General features: G+C 47.1%; 1 pseudogene; it reads left to right on the forward strand.

Annotated features, from left to right (window-relative positions):
- The first annotated feature begins 553 nt into the window (after positions 1 to 553).
- The window catches only part of LOC142651251 (aldehyde dehydrogenase family 3 member B3-like), a 46,618-nt pseudogene continuing 26,825 nt past the window's right edge, over positions 554 to 20,346 (forward strand).

The raw sequence follows: 20,346 nt of genomic DNA on the forward strand, positions 1-20,346 counted from the left end.
ACTCATACATGGCAAGAGACAAGGTTTGACTCCCTACCAGTCTTCCCAATATTCGCAAAAAGGATTTATATCTGCATAAAACCACAAGTAACAAGCTGCAGCTGAGTAGGCCACTAATTGATGCAAATGAGTGGAGAGGAATGTTTAAGATGGAAGGAAGCGGCTGCAATTTAGTAACTGCCACCATAACACTTTGGCCTGGATATCGCCAGCAAAGACGGAGTTATTATGTTACTATGTTACCTGGGCACATAGCATACCGTGGAAGATGTCAGCAACGCTTGTGGCTGCTTCATTTCTGTTTTGTAGGCTTCTGTCTCTAGAAGCATAGTGGCCTGGTCCAAAGCAAAAAGGAGACTTACTGATACTGTGGGGCTCATTGGACCTTTGCATAGATGGAACACTGCGCATGTCACAATGAATCTCTCAGCAGCCACAGGTCATGACCTAATAAAGGGACCTCAGTCAACCAGGGGCTTCATTGTGACACGCGCAGTGTTCTATCTATGCAAAGTCCCAATGTATCAGTCAGTCTCCATTTTGTTTTGGACCAGGCTACTTGCAGTTCCGTAAACGGAAATACATCAGCCACAAGTATTGATGACTTCTTCCACGGTTTGCGTTCAGGTAACAGTAACTGTGTCTATGCGGGCGAGTGTGGATTTCAAATGCAGGGAGGGGAGGGACATTCCATCTGTTCAGGCCAAAGTTACAATGACGGTGGCAGCAGCAGTTGCTAAATTTCAGCCTCTGCTTTTCACCATGGAGATCTAAGAACCTGAGGGATTTGCTGGTCAAAAGCCATCTCCCAACGAGTACTCAAATTAATCAGCTCCACTGGACCCAAATGGGGCTGTAGTCCATGTGGGAAATGTATTTCCTCTCCGAACGGGCAAAGAAATTCCAGCAATCGAGTGGCCAGAGAATACTATGACACATGCCCGTGCCCAAAGATTTACATTAGGCTAACTACCCGAGCAAAAGATTCACATTAGAAAACATGTATGGGTTATTGAGTCAGCGAAAAATTTAAATGAACTTAAAAAGTTAAAAACTATACCTAAACACTTCAAAGTACATCATTATTGCAATTCGAAGGCATTTCAAGTAAGAAGTTGTAATGACGGGGGGTAGGGAAACGGACAAGTGAGCCCTAGTCTACCCGCCACTCTGTCCCTGCCTACTTGCAACGACCCGCCCTAGGCGACGGGGTACAACTGGGCGGCGGTCCCTGCGCTCAGTAAGTGCACGACAAACACGACAAACATACAAGGGAATACAAGCAAGGGAAAGGGGCAGTTGCCCACGGCAACACCGTGAGCAACCAGAGTGGTGAACGAGCCGAGTCAAGCCAGGAGTGTACGAGGTACCAAACGAAGAGCAGAAGAGTAGTCAGTAAGCCAGGGTCTGTATGGAGCAGGATCAAAATAGAAGGAGCTGTAGCTGGGCCAGGAAACCACACGAAAATAATCACAAGCACCGAGGGACAGGAAGGGCAGGCTTAAATAGACCGAGGGCGGGAGCTAGCTGAGTCTGGCCAGGTTGCGATAGGCTCTCCCACTCCTAAGCCTGCCAGCCTGAGTGGTGGAAGCTGGAGTCAGTCTCAGGGATGTAGATTCAGGTGCTGACTGATTAATTATGGGAGTTAACCCCGAAGCTGTGCCTGGCAGATCCTTTACAGTACCCCCCCTTTTATGAGGGGCCACCGGACCCTTTCTAAGTGGACCTGGCTTACTGGTAACGAAGGTGGAACCTCCTGACCAATACCCCAGCGTGAACATCCCGGGCGGGTACCCAAGTCCTCTCCTCGGGCCCGTATCCTCTCCAATGGACCAGGTACTGGAGGGAGCCTTGGACCATCTTGCTGTCCACAATCTTGGTCACCTCGAATTCCACCCCCTCAGGGGTGAGGACGGGAACAGGAGGTCTCCTCGAGGGAGCCAAGGACGGGGAGCAGCATTTAAGGAGGGAGGCATGAAACACGTCGTGTATACGAAAAGACGGGGGTAACTCCAGCCGGAAGGAGACAGGATTGAGGACCTCAATGACCTTATACGGCCCAATAAACCGGGGAGCAAACTTCTTGGACGGAACCTTGAGACGCAAGTTCCTAGACGACAACCACACCAGATCCCCGACCATAAACAGGGGGTTAGCAGAACGTTTTCTATCAGCCTGAGTTTTTTGTATGCTCTGGGACGCCTCTAGGTTCTTCTGAACCTGGGCCCAGACTGTGCACAGTTCCCGATGAACGACCTCTACCTCGGGATTGTTGGAACTACCAGGTGAAACGGAGGAGAACCGTGGATTAAACCCAAAATTACAGAAAAAGGGGGAGACCCCTGACGAGTTACTGACCCGGTTATTAAGGGAAAATTCGGCGATGGGAATGAATGAGACCCAATCATATTGACAGTCAGAGACAAAACACCTTAAATATTGTTCTAGATATTGATTAGTCCTCTCAGTTTGGCCATTGGTTTCAGGATGGAAGGCAGAGGAGAAGGACAGATCAATCTCCAACTTCATACAGAAGGCTCTCCAAAACAATGAAACAAATTGTACCCCTCTGTCCGAAACAATATTGACAGGGACCCCATGGAGACGCAGGATGTGTTTGACAAACAAGGTAGCCAACGTCTTAGCGTTGGGTAGTTTCTTGAGGGGCACAAAGTGGCACATCTTACTGAAGCGGTCTACTACCACCCACACCACCAACTTGCCTTGGGATGGAGGCAAATCGGTGATAAAATCCATGGAGATATGTGTCCAAGGTCTCTGGGGAATTGGCAACGAACGCAGTAAGCCCGCTGGTCGGGACCTGGGATTCTTGGACCTAGCACAAACCTCACAAGCGGCGACGTAGGCCTTAACGTCTTTAGGCAACCCAGGCCACCAATAGTTTCTAGTAATGAGGTGTTTGGTACCCAGGATGCCTGGATGACCAGATAGTGCGGAGTCATGATTTTCCCTAAGTACCCTTAGCCGGAATTGCAGGGGAACAAACAGCTTGTTCTCAGGAAGGTTCCCGGGAGCTGATCCTTGATCAGCAGCAATTTCAGAGACTAAATCAGAATCGATCGAGGAAATGATTATACCTGGAGGCAAAATACAAGCAGGATCTTCCTCCGAAGGAGGGCTGGCCATGAAGCTACGCGACAGTGCATCAGCCTTAATATTTTTAGACCCAGCCCTATAGGTAACCAAAAAATTTAATCTGGTAAAAAATAACGCCCATCGAGCTTGTCTCGGGTTTAGCCTCCGGGCAGATTCTAGGAAAACCAGATTCTTGTGGTCGGTAAGGACCGTTACCTGGTGCCTAGCCCCCTCCAGGAAGTGGCACCACTCTTCAAATGCCCATTTAATGGCTAAGAGTTCGCGGTTGCCAATATCATAGTTACTCTCAGTTGGCGAAAACTTCCTGGAGAAGTAGGCACAGGGGCGGAGATGGGTGAGGGACCTGGTACCCTGGGACAAGACAGCCCCCACTCACACTTCAGATGCGTCAACTTCCACGATAAATGGCTCCATTTGGTTGGGCTGAACCAGCACCGGGGCCGAGATAAAGCACCTCTTAAGGACCTCAAAAGCCTGGACAGCCTCAGGAGGCCAGTGGAGGAGATTAGCTCCTTTGCGAGTGAGGTCCGTAAGAGGCTTAGCGATGACCGAGAAGTTAGCAATAAATCTCCTGTAATAATTAGCGAACCCCAAAAAACACTGTAACGCCTTCAGGGAGGCAGGTTTGACCCATTCCGCCACAGCCTGAACCTTGGCGGGGTCCATGCGGAATTCATGAGGAGTGAGGATTTGACCCAAAAATGGTATTTCCTGTACCCCAAACACACATTTTTCGCTTTTGGCAAACAGTTTGTTTTCCCGAAGGACCTGGAGCACCTTCCTGACATGCTCAATGTGGGAGGACCAGTCCTTGGAAAACACCAGTATGTCATCAAGGTACACTACAAGAAATATCCCCAGGTAATTTCTCAAAATCTCATTTATGAAATTCTGGAAGACCGCAGGGGCATTACACAACCCAAAGGGCATGACGAGGTATTCGAAATGGCCTTCGGGCGTGTTAAACGCAGTCTTCCACTCATCCCCCTCTTTGATGCGGATAAGGTTATACGCCCCCCGTAGATCCAACTTAGAGAACCATTGGGCCCCCTGAACCTGATTGAAGAGATCAGGAATCAAAGGAAGGGGATACTGGTTCCTTACCGTGACCTTATTCAGGCTACGGTAGTCAATGCATGGCCTAAGACCACCATCCTTCTTCCCTACGAAGAAGAAGCCAGCACCTACCGGAGAAGTAGAGGGACGAATGTAACCCTTGGCCAGGCATTCCTGGATATACTCTCTCATGGCTTCACGTTCGGGACAAGAAAGATTAAATATCCTACCCTTAGGAAGCTTAGCTCCTGGTACCAATTCGATAGCGCAATCGTATTCTCTATGAGGAGGTAACACTTCGGAGGCCTCCTTAGAGAAAACATCAGCGAAGTCCTGAACAAACTCGGGTAGCGTGTTCGCGTCCTCAGGGGGAGAAATAGAATTAACAGAAAAACATGACGTAAAACATTCATTACCCCATTGGGTTAGCTCCCCAGTATTCTAGTCAAACGTGGGATTATGCAACTGCAACCAGGGAAGGCCTAGAACCAAATCGTACGATAATCCCTGCATCAACAGTACAGAGCACTGCTCCAAATGCATGGAGCCAACAAGGAGTTCAAAAACAGGGGTATGCTGTGTAAAATAACCATTAGCAAGAGGAGTGGAGTTGATACCCACTACCCGGACAGGTGTAGGCAAATCAATCAGAGGCATAGCAAGAGACATAGCAAATTCCACAGACATGATATTAGTAGAGAACCCTGAATCCACGAAGGCACTGCCGGTAGCAGACCTACCACCAAAAGAGACCTGAAAGGGAAGCAAGATCTTAGTACGTTTCCTATTTACGGGAAATACCTGTGCGCCAAAGTGACCTCCCCGATGATCACTTAGGCGCGGAAGTTCTCTGGCTGCATTCTTACGCTTAGGACAGTTGTTCACTTGATGCTTGTCATCCCCACAGTAGAAGCAGAGACCATTCTTCCTGCGGAATTCTCTACGTTGTTGGGGGGACACGGAGGCCCCGAGTTGCATAGGTATCTCTGAGTCTTTTGGGGAGGAACGAAGCAACGGAACTTCGGGAGGCATCATGGGGGAGTCGGAGGAGAAAACACATAAACGTTCACGTTGTCGTTCCCTGAGACATCGGTCAAGTCGTACCGCTAAAGCCATAACCTGGTCTAGGGAGTCAGAAGAGGGATAGCTAACTAGCAGGTCCTTCAGAGCATTCGACAGACCCAACCTAAACTGGCACCTTAAGGCAGGGTCATTCCACCGAGAAGCTACGCACCACTTCCGAAAGTCAGAGCAATACTCCTCAACAGGTCTCTTACCCTGACTTAAGGTCACCAGCTGACTCTCGGCAAAGGCAGTCCTGTCAGTCTCGTCATAAATAAGTCCAAGAGCAGAAAAGAAACAATCAACGGAGGAAAGTTCAGGGGCGTCAGGAGCCAAGGAGAAGGCCCACTCTTGGGGCCCTTCCTGGAGTCGGGACATAATTATACCCACCCGCTGGCTCTCAGAACCTGAGGAATGAGGCTTTAAACGAAAGTAAAGCCTACAACTCTCCCGAAAGGAGAGAAAAGCCCTCCGGTCCCCTGAGAACCGGTCGGGCAACTTGAGGTGAGGTTCAAGAGGTGCGGTGAGGGGAACTACCAGGGTAGCATCAGGCTGGTTGACCCTCTGAGCCAGGGCCTGGACCTGTAGGGAGAGACCCTGCATTTGCTGAGCCAGGGTCTCACGGGGATCCATAGTGGTGTCAGGGACCAGGGGTAGACTAGGTATAGGCTTGTGATTATGTAATGGCAGGGGGTAGGGAGACGGACAAGTGAGCCCTAATCTACCCGCCACTCTGTCCCTGCCTACTTGCAACGACCCGCCCTAGGCGACGGGGTACAACTGGGCGGCGGTCCCTGCGCTCAGTAAGTACACGACAAACATACAAGGGAATACAAGCAAGGGAAAGGGGCAGTTGCCCACGGCAACACCGTGAGCAACCAGAGAGGTGAACGAGCCGAGTCAAGCCAGGAGTGTACGAGGTACCAAACGAAGAGCAGAAGAGTAGTCAGTAAGCCAGGGTCTGTATGGAGCAGGATCAAAATAGAAGGAGCTGTAGCTGGGCCAGGAAACCACACGAAAAGAATCACAAGCACCGAGGGACAGGAAGGGCAGGCTTAAATAGACCGAGGGCGGGAGCTAGCTGAGTCTGGCCAGGTTGCGATAGGCTCTCCCACTCCTAAGCCTGCCAGCCTGAGTGGTGGAAGCTGGAGTCAGTCTCAGGGATGTAGATTCAGGTGCTGACTGATAAATTATGGGAGTTAACCCCGAAGCTGTGCCTGGCAGATCCTTTACAGAAGTGTTGACCATATTGATATGGGATTAAAGGGTCGAGACCTAATCAAAAAATTATTACAGTGTGAAAGAAGATGGATTAGGAAATGGAAAATGTTCCAGCCGAGGAGTCTCAATGAGACACTCGGTTTTGCATTGTTCATTTGACCTAAGCTTGGTCCGGTGACATTTCTTCTGGTTGTCGATATCTGTTTCTGTGGTGCTTTAAATGCTAATGTTATTTATAATTTTATACTGTGTTTAGTTATTTTTATTAATTCTTATTTTATGCCCTATTTAAGTCCTTTTCAAAAAAGGCAGCCTGCCGGCAGAAATAAGCCATGTTTTCCAACCATTATTAAAGAGTAAAAATAAAAAAGTCTTTATTCAATTTGCAACAAGGACAGACTACATGAAATTTAAAAGTTAATGTCCATTTCTGACAGCAATTAGCACAGTGCCAGACGTAAGAGCTCTGTCTAGAAAGGGTTAAGTACCACAACCACAGAGCGCTACATGCAGTTAGTTATTAGTTAGATTCAAAGGTGTCAATAGGACAATTATTAAAATAAAGGTAGAAGCCCCCCCGACATGTTTCGCTACGATGTAGCGTCCTCAGGGGTATCGGGGACATTAACTTATAAATTTCATGTAGTCTGTCCTTGTTGCAAATTGAATAAAGACTTTTTTATTTTTACTCTTTAATAATGGTTGGAAAACAGGGCTTATTTCTGCCGGCAGGCAGCCTTTTTTTTATTTAACTGTTGCACGCCCACCAACTATTGAGGTCCGCTCCATTGTATTTTCTATTTAAGTCCTTGGCATATAGCTTTTCTGATGACTATCCCTTCTTGTTTAAAGACTAGTGAAGCTACCCTACTGCAATGTAAAGATATATTATTTTGTACTACAAACTTTTTTTTGCTGTCATTTTTTTGTGTGTGCAGGATTGGTGTATATAGCCCTACAGTGTATTTATAACTTTATGTATATCTTGTATATATTTTTTCAATGGGTCACTTTATGGGTTGTACTTATTTGCACTAAATCATTTTTTAACTTTATATGCATTATCCATTTACTATATATTATTTAACTATTATTTCTCAGATTAATTTTTTAAGTTTATATACACATTATTATAACCACCAGCTAATATCCAGAGTAACTGCTGTGTGCAGCACGGACAGTAGCTAGGCGTGCTGCGAGTGACTCAATAAGGTGCTGGTAGATTGTCTCAGGTATGTGGAGTCATGCTGACTGCAGTGCATCCCGTGTTTATTGGAGGGTGCGTGGGGAAGGATCCATAAAGCAAACAAGACAATCGAGGTGGTCCCACAGATGCCCAATTGGGTTCAAGTCTGGCGAATTAGGGGGCCAGGGAAGTACTTGGAAGTCTTGGTCATGCTCTTTCAACAACTGTCAGACATTTCTAGCCATGTGACATGTCGCATTGTCTTGCTGGAAGATTCCATCTGCCCCAGGGAAGAGAAACAGTATGTATGGGTGGACGTGATCTGCAACGATAGATTCATACCCAAATCGGTTCACAGCGCCTTCCACATGGATGAGTGGGCCCAGAGAATGCTATGAAAAAATTCCCCAGACCATAACGCTGCCGCCACCAGCTTGTGTTCTTTCAGCAATGGTTGCGTTTCTCGCCTGACACGCCAACGTCCATCCGTTTGATGAAGTAGAAAACATGACTCATCTGAGAAGGCAACCCTTTGCCAATCATCGGTGGTCCCATTCCAATACTACCGTGCAAATTGAAGCCTTTGTTTCCGATGCACCTTTGTTAGCATAGGAGCAGTGACCTTCCGTCTGCTTCGGAGCCCCATACGCAGTCGGGTTCGCTGAACTGTTGTTTTGGACACACGTCTGGTAGCCCCCTGATTGATTTTAACGGTGAGCTGCTCCACTGTCGCGTATTGTTCAGCCCTCGCGCACCTTCGTAGCCGACGTTCACCTCTCGCATCAATGACACGTGGTGCTCCACAGTTTCCATGTCGGTTATTCCCAATGGTGCCATTTGTCCACTCACGATACACTTTCACCACAGCAGCACGCGAACAGTTCACAAACTTTGCTATTTGAGAAATACTGCCACCCTTGGTCCGAACGCCAATAATTATCCGTTTTTGCAACTCTGATAAATCGCCCCTTTTACCAATGGAAAACACGAGTGATATGTGTTCAGACAGCCTATTGCACACCTTATATACCCACCAAGCCAGCCCATGACACATCACTTCCTTCATGGGCTAAACGCTGCCGACGTCAAAAGTAGGAGGTGGTCATAATAATATGACTCGACTGTGTGTATTTTTGCTTACTATGCAACAACCACTTAGATGTCTCTATATCTAAAATTGGTGTTGCACTAACATGGTCTTAGTTCAACATATATGCACTATTATTTAGAGATGCATTCATTTTTTATTTGTACCATCAAAACATTTTGTATTTGGAGTAATTATTAATCACCATAAAATTAATAATTTATACAGTTCGGAATCTCGGTTTATGTACTTATATATTTATAGAGGGGGATGCGTTAATATCAATAATCAAGAAAGCCCCAGGAACGCAGCCGCTGGTGTAGTTTAATGGGCACATGATTGAGCTGGTGATTAGACAAATAGCAAAGTGTTAAATTGAAAGGAGAAGAAATCAGGGAGGAGATTAAAACACAAAAGAAAGAGTCAGATAGGGTTGAGGTCACGTGGCCAGAGCATCGCTAGGGAGTGTTTTCCTGCCTGTCCGGCCTACTTTGTTTTGTTTTCTTTTTGTTGTCTTGTGCTTTTGTATTTCAGGCAGTGTGAGTTCCGGACAGTTCCAGTGGCGCAAGTATGAGGGGTCCTTAATGGCAGATGAAAAAGAAGCATTTACGTAAAGGAAAATTGTGGGGGGGGGGGGGGAATTTAGGCCCCCAAACAACAGTTGTGGTAATTTGGGCTTGGGGGTATAAAAAGTGAATTTGGAATACCTTCAAGGAATCCTCATGGGAGTACTCATTTGTTTACAGGAATGTCAAGTGTTGAAATGTTATTTAAAATATTAATTGTAGATATTTAATGCAAATATTTATATTTTGTTACATTATATGATTGTTTAATAAAAAGCTTCTATGGCATTTCCTCCAATCAATATTATTTGAGGTGAAAGGTGGGAAGGTGCTCAGGATAGAATCTACAATCCTCTAGTCATGATCTAAGACTCTATGCACGTTGCACTTTCTAGTTTTTTACACTTTACATAGTGTGATAGGGGGCTGGTATATGACACTACTAGAGATGAGCGAATTTCCTGAAATTAGTTTTAGTCTTCTAGGACTGTATCCAACCCCTTTCAAACATTTTGACAGTATTAGTAATGTCAAAGTGACAGCAACATATAAGGCTATGGGTAAACGGATGGTAGTCTGTGGTAAAAAAAAACAGCCTGCTTAAAAACACACTGCATTGTCAGATTATGTATGCTTTTTAAAATGAAAAAATGGTCCAAAAATTCCTTGTTTTTGGGGGCAGATGCCTGCTGGTGTTTCTACACACACGGTGATATAGAAAAAAAGCTATGGTTTTTTATCAAACGGTCTGAAAATTATCCCTTTTTGGGGAGTAGCAAAAGGTTTCGTGTTCTTTTACAGAAAGAAAAATAAATTATATATATATATATATATATATATATATATATATATATAGTGGGAAGAAAAAAGCAGCACTTCAGAGAATCGGTGCTATGCGTCCTTGACCGTCATCCACGCGATCCTAAACTGGATATATATATATATGTATTAACCACCACTTCCACCACTACATGTGCCAATGACAGAGAGACTGATTGTCCTGGAAAGTGAAGAAGCAATGGCTATTATTTGAAAAAAAATGTCACTTAGACACAGACTGATGTAGAACGTCGCTGTATAAATACTTGATGCAGAATAATCCGCCAATTTTTGGTGCCACTATTATTAGCAGTTAGAATAAAAAAACAATACAATGAGTAACTTCACGTTCGTGATGTCTGTACCAGCAGGCAGCAGCATGCTATAAGCACGCTATTAAATGAAAATCCTTTTATTTGAAAAAAAAAATTGTCACAGACTGAAGAATAGCTTGACGCAGTTCAATATGCCAATTTTTGGTAGCACTTTTATATATATATATATATATATATATATATATATGCAAAACATTGAGTGACGTCACGTCCATGACGTCTGTTTCAGAAGGCAGCTTCACACTATGAGCACCAGGATTAATGTTATTGAAGAAGATTTGTCAATAATGTGATGAAGATTGGTGATTCACAAATTAATGTAAGAATTGTATAGGTGCAGCATCACTCACTTACAGCAATGACTACCTGTGCCTGTTTAACTAACACAATGACACTGACTGGCTCCTATCTCTTTCTAAAATCTATTTCTCCATCAAATTGTTGTAAATCTAACTATTCACTTCTCCTCACTATGAAACACCCTCACTGCCACTAATCCACTATCTAGCTGTATTCTGTGTTTTACTATCTCTCACTTTTTGTCTGACGTCCTATCCCTCCTCCCTGTATTCCCTAAAAGCACCAGAATTTCCTGGTTGGGCTGTTTATAGTGGCAATGACTGTCACTACTGAATTATCAGTGACTTACACCTATACCCCTCAAGATTGGCCGTGCTTGAGGGAGGATTGTCTGCAAGGCATTATGTGGAAACCCGCCGGGCCACCATCCAGGGTCATGTGATCCTTCTTATCTGCCTTCTTCTGATCTGTAAAATGGCTGCCGACATTTTGAGCGCTTCATGTGGGACAAATCCCAAAACTTTTGGGAAATTCGTAATAAAAGTTTTTCTTCGTGAAAATTCGATTCGCTCATCTCTAGTCACTACCTATTATTATTTAATGTTTTCTATGCACATTACTCTTTCATTCTTGTTTTGCACTTTATATAACGGAGGTATTGTTTCCATTGCATACTTAACATATTCATGTTAACTGTTATACATTACACACCTGATACTCGGTACCTGCAGAATGAACTAATTGTATATGCTTATGGCACAGTTATGGGGGCTCACAGGCATATAGCCGCTGAGCCAGGGACTGTTGCGGCGAAGGGGTTAAGTGAGGGGTTAATAGTCTCCCTCCCTTCTCCTCTGTACTTGGGGGGAGTCAGAGTTAGGTAAGGGACGTTAGGGGAGTAGAAGGGGTGGGCTTAGGGTAATGGAGGAAGAGATATAGGCGCTGCTTACCTGTTGTGCGGCCTCTTTTCCAGGATTTTTCAACCAGGATGGATCGTCAGGAGATGCTTCGGGCGCTGCGCGCCACTATCGCCGCTGTAGGGAGTGACTGGCTGCAGTCCCTGCTACGGGAATCAGCTGTGTCGGCTCCTGCATCTGTGGCCGGGCGGCATCGTTCGGCTCGTGCCTCTTGTCCGCCGGTCCGGCTCTCTTCCTCCACTTCCGGTGGGGTGTGGCTGGCAGGCCCCTCCCCCATCGGTACTGCTGCCTCCTTCGGCGCCGGTGCTTCCTGGAACGGGGGTGTTCAGGCCGTTGTGGGGGATGTGTTTCCTCCGACACAGGGGATCAGGGGAGCCACGGGTGTGGTGGGCCTTAGCATCAGCTTCCATCTCAGCGGCGGCAGCTGCTTCACCAGCTGGGAGCGTGCTGCTGCTCCTGGCGTCAGATGGCAGAGAGGTGGGGGGTTTTGAAGGGGAGGGGGCAGTGGGTGGAAGAGTCGGGGGATGATGGCTCCTTTGAAGGGTCGGAGCTCTTTTTTTCGGGCCAGTCAGCTAGGCGGGTGGCACGTCAGGTGGCGGCCCCTCCCGCTGATGTGCTGCCGGGGCCGGCAGCGGTGGCCACAGTGTTGGCATCAAACATAGGTGCAGCGTGCCGGCATCGGTCCCATAGTAGACACGGGGCGAGTAGGGCGGGGTCAGGGCGGCGCCATGTGTCCGGTCGCAGACGGTCGCGGAGACATCGGCGTCGTCATTCTCGTTGGTATAGGCGGTCTCCGTCTGACTCATCGTCATCCGTCGTCTCCCAGGATAGTTGGCGGGCGGATCGAAGCAGTAGAAGGAGTTGCCGTGCTGCGTCTGACCGGGGGACTCAGAGTCGCCGTTCCTCAGTTGGAGTAGCAGGGGTCACTGCCCCTACGCCAGATGTGGTTTCGGTGGCCCCGGTGGCCACGCCGGCTGAAGTGGTTTCGTCCATGCCTGGACACGGTGAGTATGCCTGCCTTCGGGCTTGGAATGCTGATAACATATCTGCCAATGATTTATTGTCTGCTGTGCAATCTCTGGTGGCAGGGGCCGTCTCGTTGCCCGTGGGACCGTCGTCGCAGGCCGTAGTTGCGAGGTCCACAGTGGAGGCGTCCACTTCTATGTCCACTCCTTCGGTCCCTGCTTTCAGAGATTCTTATTTTTGTAGTGGGTCTCCCTTGGGTGCGCATGTGTCTGACGAGGTGCGCGAGAAAATTGGGAAGAATGCTTACATTGATATTTGGTCTCTTTTGTCGGTCGATTCATCGACAGTTGATAAGGAGCGTAGACTTGAGAGGGGTGTGCTGAGTAAGCCTAGGGTCGTGCGGTCGTTTAATAACTGGATGCAGGCCTTTGCTATTTTTTTTGGGGGGGGGGGGGGTTTAGTCAGGTGTGCCGGGCAGTTGTGTGTCTATTTGGACACTATTTTTAGTGCGTATAAATCGCATGGTGGCACGGCCTGGTGGCGGTACGATGAGGAGTTCAGTCGGCGGTTGGCTCAGAGGCCTGTGGTGGGGTGGGATACAAAAGCGACTGATGTGTGGTTGCGCTTGATGATGGCGCAGCGGCCCTTTCAGCCCGCCGCCCCCGCCTTTTCCCCTTCCGGGGGGCGGGGTTTGGCGGGGGGATGGGGCTGTCCTTCGAGCACGGACCTGTTGGCTCTTTAATGAGGGACACTGTAGATTTTATGCTTCTTGTAAATTCCGACATGAGTGCTCCTCGTGTGGAGGTACCCATGCAGCGGTCAGGTGCTCCCGTCGAGTGGCGGCGGTCGCCCACCCTGCGGGTGTTGGTAGAGGGGAGGACGCCGGTGCGCGTGTCCGCAATGCTCCCGTGGTTAAGCCGGTATCCCAAGATGGCGGAGGCTGCCCTGCTTAGAGTTGGATTTTGTTTTGGGTTCTTTATTCCGTTTACTGCGCAGGTGGACCCAGTTATGTCGCGGAATTTGAAGTCAGCGGAGGAGTTTCCAGCCGCCATTAGGGAGAAGGTGGAAAAGGAAGTGGAGCTTGGCCGGATGGCCGGCCCATTTTCTGCTTTACCCTTCTCGAATCTTAGGGTGTCGCCCCTGGGGGTGGTTCCTAAGAAGGAGCCTGGAAAGTTCCGTCTGATTCACCATCTGTCTCATCCTAAGGGGCAGTCGGTGAATGATGGAATTTACAGTGACTTGGTGACGGTCTCGTATGTTTCGTTTGATCGGGCAGTTATTGTGTCGGGCGGGGGCGGGTGCCCTCATGGCCAAGTCTGATATTGCGTCCGCTTTTCATTTGTTGCCCGTTCATGCGGATTGTTTTCATCTGTTGGGCTGTGCTTTGGAATGGTTTTTCTATTATGACATGTGTTTGCCGATGGGCTGTTCGATTTCTTGTTCTTATTTTGAGGTGTTCAGCTCATTTCTGGAATGGGCAGTGCGGGATCTCACTGGTTCTGGGTCAGTGACTCATTACCTGGATAATTTTTTGTTTGTGGGGCCTGCGTCCTCGGGGCAGTGTCAGTTTTTGTTGAGGTCCTTTCAGTTTCTTGCTCAGCGGTTTGGGGTCCCCCTTTCTGAAGAAAAGACGGAGGGACCGGTGACGGTGTTGCGTTTTCTGGGCATTGAAATCGATTCGGTTGCTATGGTCTTTCGCCTCCAGGTGGAAAAGTGGGTGAAATTGCGTACCGCATTGGACATGGCTTTGGCTGCGCGTAAGTTGGAGTTGTGACAGATTCAATTGTTGTTGGTTTGTTGGTCTTTGCGGGTCGTATTATGCCCATGAGGCGAGTGTTTGCCAGGAGGTTGTCCTTCGCTACAGTGGGAGTCTTGGTGCTTTCTCATCATGTTCAGATTTCTAGTTCTGGCGCCCTTTCTTGGAGGACTACAATGGGCGTACGTGTTGGAGGGCGCCTTCCATTTCCAGTGTGGACTTGGAATTGTTTACGGACGCGGCTGGTGCGGTGGGATTTGGGGCATTTCTGGGTTCGGCGTGGTGTGCTGAAGCTTGGCCTGATTCCTGTAGGGACAAGGGGTGTTGTGCAAATTTGACGTTGTTGGAACTTTTTCCCATAGTGGTCGCCGTTGAATTGTGGGAGGCACGCCTCTCCAATAGGTCTGTTGTCTTTTGGTCGGATAATATGAGTGTTGTTTTTGCTGTTAACCGCCTTACTTCTTGCTCAGGTCCGGTTTTGACTTTGCTCCGTCATTTGGTGTTGCTTTGCTTGCAGTGTAACATCCGTTTTCGTGCTCGTCATATTCCAGGTGTTCACAATGTTGTTGCTGATGCTTTATCTAATTTTCATCGGCAGGTTTTTCGCTCTCTTTGCCCGCAGGCGGAGCAGGAGGGGGCCAGCTGCCCGGAGTTCTTGTGGAGGCTGCTGGATCGGAGTTAGTGCCATTGGTGAGGTCGTCCCTTGCGCCCTCTACCTTGGGCGACTTACGGTAATGCATGGAAGGAATGGTTGAGCGCTGCGGGGAATAGACTGGCAGGGGAGGATCCGGTGCTGCGCACAACTGTGACGCTGGAGTATTTAACAGCTTTGAGCGAGCGGGGTGTTTCGGGGGTGGTAGCTCAGCGGCGTCTGGCTGGGGTTGCTTTCTTTTCTAAGCTAAGAGGGTGGTCGGATGTAACTAAGTCCTTTTTTATTTTACAAGCATTGAAGGGTTGGAAGAAGTTGGCCTCTAGGAGGGAGTCGCGTTGTCCGGTGTCCTTTTCTTTATTGCAGGAACTTATAGCGGCGCTGTCGTCGGTTTGTTCTTCTCCGTATGAATCTGTTTTGTTTTCAGTGGCTTTCTCGTCATGTTTTTTCGGGGCTCTGCGGATTTCGGAACTAGTTCCGATGGGGGGCGGCTTGTCCGGGGGGTTTGCTTTTTGAGGATGTAGGGGTTTCTTCGGTGGGGATTCGTTTGCGTATTCGTCGCTCTAAGACGGATGTGTTTGGTCGGGGTTGTTGGGATTTGCTTCAGCCAGTTCCGGGTTTGGCTTGTCCGGTGGTGGCGGTGGCGGCTTTCTAGGTTCCAGTTTTCTGCTATTTTCCGTAAGGCTTTGGTTCGGGTCGGTAAACCGCCAGGGGAATACGGTAATCATGCTTTCCGTATTGGGGCGGCCAGGATGGCCAGTGAATTGGGGTTATCGGATGCGGCGGTGAGACGCATCGGGAGATGGATGTCGGAATGTTTTGCTGATTATGTTCGCCCGGATCTTATTTTACATTAATTTAGTTTTCGTTTTAGGTTCCAGACCATCGGTGTGGATTGTCGGGCACTCCTATGTGTTTTGGGCGGAAAGGAGGGCTGCCATACGCCCTGGGGGAAGATCGTTGGGCTTTGCAAGTGCCGAAGTCTACTGGAGAGGCATCCGGGGCCTGCGCTGGTTGCAGGCACTGCCCGAAGTGGTCGACATTAGCCGGCATCAGCTGGTACCAACTGTTTTGGTTGTGCATTTGGGAGGAAATGATCTGTGTGCAGTTAGGTTGGGGGAGTTGATCTCGCTGATACAGTCGGATTTAGAGAGGTTCGCTTCCTTTTTCCCCCGGTTAGTGTTAGTATGGTCGGAAATTGTTCCTAGGTTGGTGTGGCATGGGGCACGGGATGTGAATGCCATTGAGCGGGCGAGGCACCTCTTAAATACCAGGGTGTCTCGGTTTGTCCGAGATAGAGGTGGTGTGGTGGTGCATCATCGGGAGTTGGAGGGTGACAACAGGGGATTGTTGCTGCCAGACGGGGTGCACCTGATGGACATTGGGCTGGATATTTTCTTGTTGAGATTGCAGGATGGGGTTGAGCAAGCTCTGTTTTTGTTGGGGGTCGGTGAGCCGTGTAGTTGAGGAGTACACGGTCCCCTGGTGGCGGTAGTAGAAGGGGATTTACCTACATGTCCTTGGTTAGGCAGGCATACAGGTTGTTTATTGACCTCTGTTAAGGTCATTTAGTGTTTATATATTTTGTAAATATGTTATTTACATTTTTATTGTATTAATAAAGCTGTGGCCGACCCCTGGGTCAACCCCACTTTAAAAGAGAATTAAGTGTCGGTTGTTATATTATTTTAGTTTATGGGGGGGACTCATCGGTTAGATGTTGCTTTATGCATACAGTCATCATAATAACAGTGCTGGTACTTCTTAATGGATGGTTGCTCCAGGTGCATATTTTTTAGGTTATAGGCCGGATTCACACGTGTATGTTCGTTCCGTGATATACGGACCGTATGTCGGCAGTATTTCCCAGACCGAACACACTGTAATCATGTTTTCAGTACGGGACAGTTTTCCCGAAGCGAGGCAGGGACTCATAGCGTCATAGATAACTATGATGCTAGGAGCCCGGCTTTCTGAAGTGTGTTTTTGGTTCGGGAAATACTGCCGACATACGGACTTTGTGCGCATGCAGAGACTGTGTCCAGCCCGGTATCCATGAATGACGTTCGGATGTCGCAGATCACATGATGATCCTGTCACGTGTGGCGACCTCTGACGTCAGGGACACCGGTTCTGGAGCGCTATCACCCTACAACTGAGACATGATGCCAACAAAGGGGCAGACGTTCATAATATTGCAGTTACGTTGCACCTGGCAGATCCACCAACTGGCCCTCTGGCCACTGAAGTAGAGGCTGTTTGCTATGTAAGCGCCACCTGCAGACTAAGGCACTTTGCCGAAACGCCCGTTTGGGTGGACTCCGATCCTCGTGATCTTTCAATATGGATATGTAAGATATCAGTTTCATTATAGCATACCTTGTTAGTGTTGTCATTTTTGCACTGTTGCACTTTACTCATTAGTTTGTATACCTTTAAGGCCTCATGTACACGACAATGGTATTTTTCGGACTGTAAACAACGGATCCAGTGTCCGTTTTTGCGGTCCGTGTGTTATCAGTGTGTCCTCCGCATCCATTCCGTATGTCCGCAAACATAGTCTGTATTGCATCCGTATGTCATCCATATTCACGGATCTGCAAAAAAAACGGAAGGCAGGAAATTATGTCAATAGTTTGTCCCAATTTTCTTTGGTCACATGATCTCTCTGGCGCCATTTTCTCTTGCATCTTTCCTTTGCTTTGTTAAGAGCTCTGTCTGATTCCTTTGCTGATCTAGCTCTGGTTTCTGGTGATTCCTTCACTGCAAAGATGTCCTGCAATGCTGTGGATAATAATAATAATCTTTATTTATATAGTGCCAACATATTCCGCAGCACTTTACAATTCAGAGAGGACATATACAGATGATATCAGACATTCCATACTCACAAAACTAAATTACAATTCAAACAAGAGGAGTAAGGACTCTGTTCGCAAGACCTTACAATCTATGAGGAAATAGGGGGGACACAAAATGTAAAAAGTGCTTGTTAAAGGGGTTTTCTGAGTTATTTCAAAAATTGGCCACGGTAGAGGGGAATCCAAAAAACACACTAAAGAGCCATTCCTCACCTGACAGATCCCCGTTGTTCCAGCACCTTTCCAACTCTGACCATTGACATAGCTGCAGTGATGATGTGCTTGTACATCCACATGATCACTGCAGTCAATTACTGGTCAATTACTAGTCTCCATTTCTTGGCTGCAGCAATCACGTGGGTATACGGGCACGTTAGCGCTGCAGCTATGTCATTAAACAGCTGCATGGAGGAACGGAGTAGCGCTGCTGGAACGACAAGTTCTGTGAGGTGAGTAATGGCTCTTTTTTTTTTGCATCTCACCTACCCCTTTAAGTACAAAGATCCAGCTATCTTTTATACACATTGGGTAGTACACATAAAGCTGCACGAGCCGGTCACCAATCTGCTGATGGTTTGTCGAATAGGGGCTGTGTAGAGAGAAAAGAGGAGCGGACCTAGGACTGAAACCTGAGGAACCCCAATAGCAAGTGGAAGAGGAGAAGAACTAGTAGAACCAGCAAATGACACTCTGAACGAGTGGTCAGAGAGATAGGAAGAAAGCCAAGAGAGAGGTGTCCTAACCCCTTTCCGATATTGGGTGTGACTTTACGCCCTGATTAGCAATGCATTCCCGCAATAGGGCGTACAGTCACGCCCTGTAGATGAAGCGAGCACAAGTGCTGTGCGCGCTTCATCTTCAGCGGGTGTCAGCTGTAATATACAGCTGACATCCCACTGCAACGGCAGCGATCGCAATAATCGCCGCCGTTTAACCCCTTTAATGCGGCAGTCAATAGTGACTGGTTGACAGAGGGAGGGGGCTCCCTTTGTACCCCACAGGACCCCCCGCGAGAGATCGTGGGTGCCAACGGTTGCTATGGCAACTAGGAAGCCTAGCAACGGCTTCCTGGTTGGCTGGCTATCGAAGCCTATTAGGTCCTGCCCAAGGCAGGACCTAATAGGCTAACTGTCAGATGAAGAATGATAGTTACGATACACTGCACTACATAAGTAGTGCAGTGTATTGTACCGGAGATCAGAAGACCAGATGTTCAAGTTCCCATGTAAGTGTAAAATAAAAAGTGAAAAAAGTAAAAAAAAATGTTTATGAAAAATAAAGACGTTTTAACTAAAAAAAAAAAAATGTATCGCTCTGTTTCCCTGATCAAGTCCTTTATAATTAGAAAAAAACGAAAAAAACTATACTTAATAAATATTGCCGCATTCGGAACAGCCTGAACCATAAAACGATCACGTTATTTTTACCGCAAGGTAAACACCGTCAACAAATTGAATAAAAGACAATAAAAGAATTCAGTTTTTTGGTTATCTTGTCTAAAAAAAAATGTTTTAATAAAAAGTGATCTAAAAGTCGCAAGTACCCCAAAATGGTAGCACTAGAAACTACAGTTTGTCACGCAAAAAAACAAGCCCTCTCACAGCGATATCAACTGAAAAATAAAAAAGTTATGGCTGTCAGAAAATGGCGACAGTAAAACATGATTTTTTTGAGAAAAGAGTATTTTTATTGTGGGAAAGTAGTAAAGCGTAAAAAAAACAAAATAATTTTGGTATCGCTGTAATCGTATCGACACGCAGAATAAAGTTAACATGTTGTTTATACTGCACTGTGAACGCTGTAAAAAAAGAAAACAGCAATTCTAGCACTGTTTTGTGTTTTTTGGTTTCCTCGTCTCCCCAAAAAATTGAATAGTGATAAAAAAAAGATTGCATGTACCCTAAAATGGAACCAATAGAAATTACAGCTCGTTCGATAAAAAACAAGCCCTCACACAGCCTCGTCAACGAAAAAATAACACGTTATGACTCTCAGAACGTAATGATGCTAAATGATGGCCCAGACTAATTTTTTAGGTCCAGTAGTTTTTCACTAAAAACCCCACATTGGCATTTGCTAGACCCGACAGGTAGACCCCATAGATGCAGCGGAGATGAGGAAACTTTAGGGTCTTGTGCTGCTTATAGGGCTAGTGAAGAAGTCAAAGATTAGGCAATACTGGAGCGCAGTTTGTACTATACACAAAAAACCCAGCCTGTGCCTAAAGGATTGGTTCAAAGCGTACCACACCAATCCATGGATTATAAATTTTATTATTCATTCACCCCATTATTACATAATCCTATTATGCTCTGATGTACTCCACCCAGCTTACATATACCCTGATGTACTCCGCACAGCTTACATATACCCTGATGTACTCCACCCAGCTTACATGTACCCTGATGTACTCCGCACAGATTACATATACCCTGATGTACTCCGCCC

This window comes from Rhinoderma darwinii, chromosome 1 (genome assembly GCF_050947455.1).
Source record: "Rhinoderma darwinii isolate aRhiDar2 chromosome 1, aRhiDar2.hap1, whole genome shotgun sequence".
Lineage (NCBI taxonomy): Eukaryota > Metazoa > Chordata > Amphibia > Anura > Rhinodermatidae > Rhinoderma > Rhinoderma darwinii.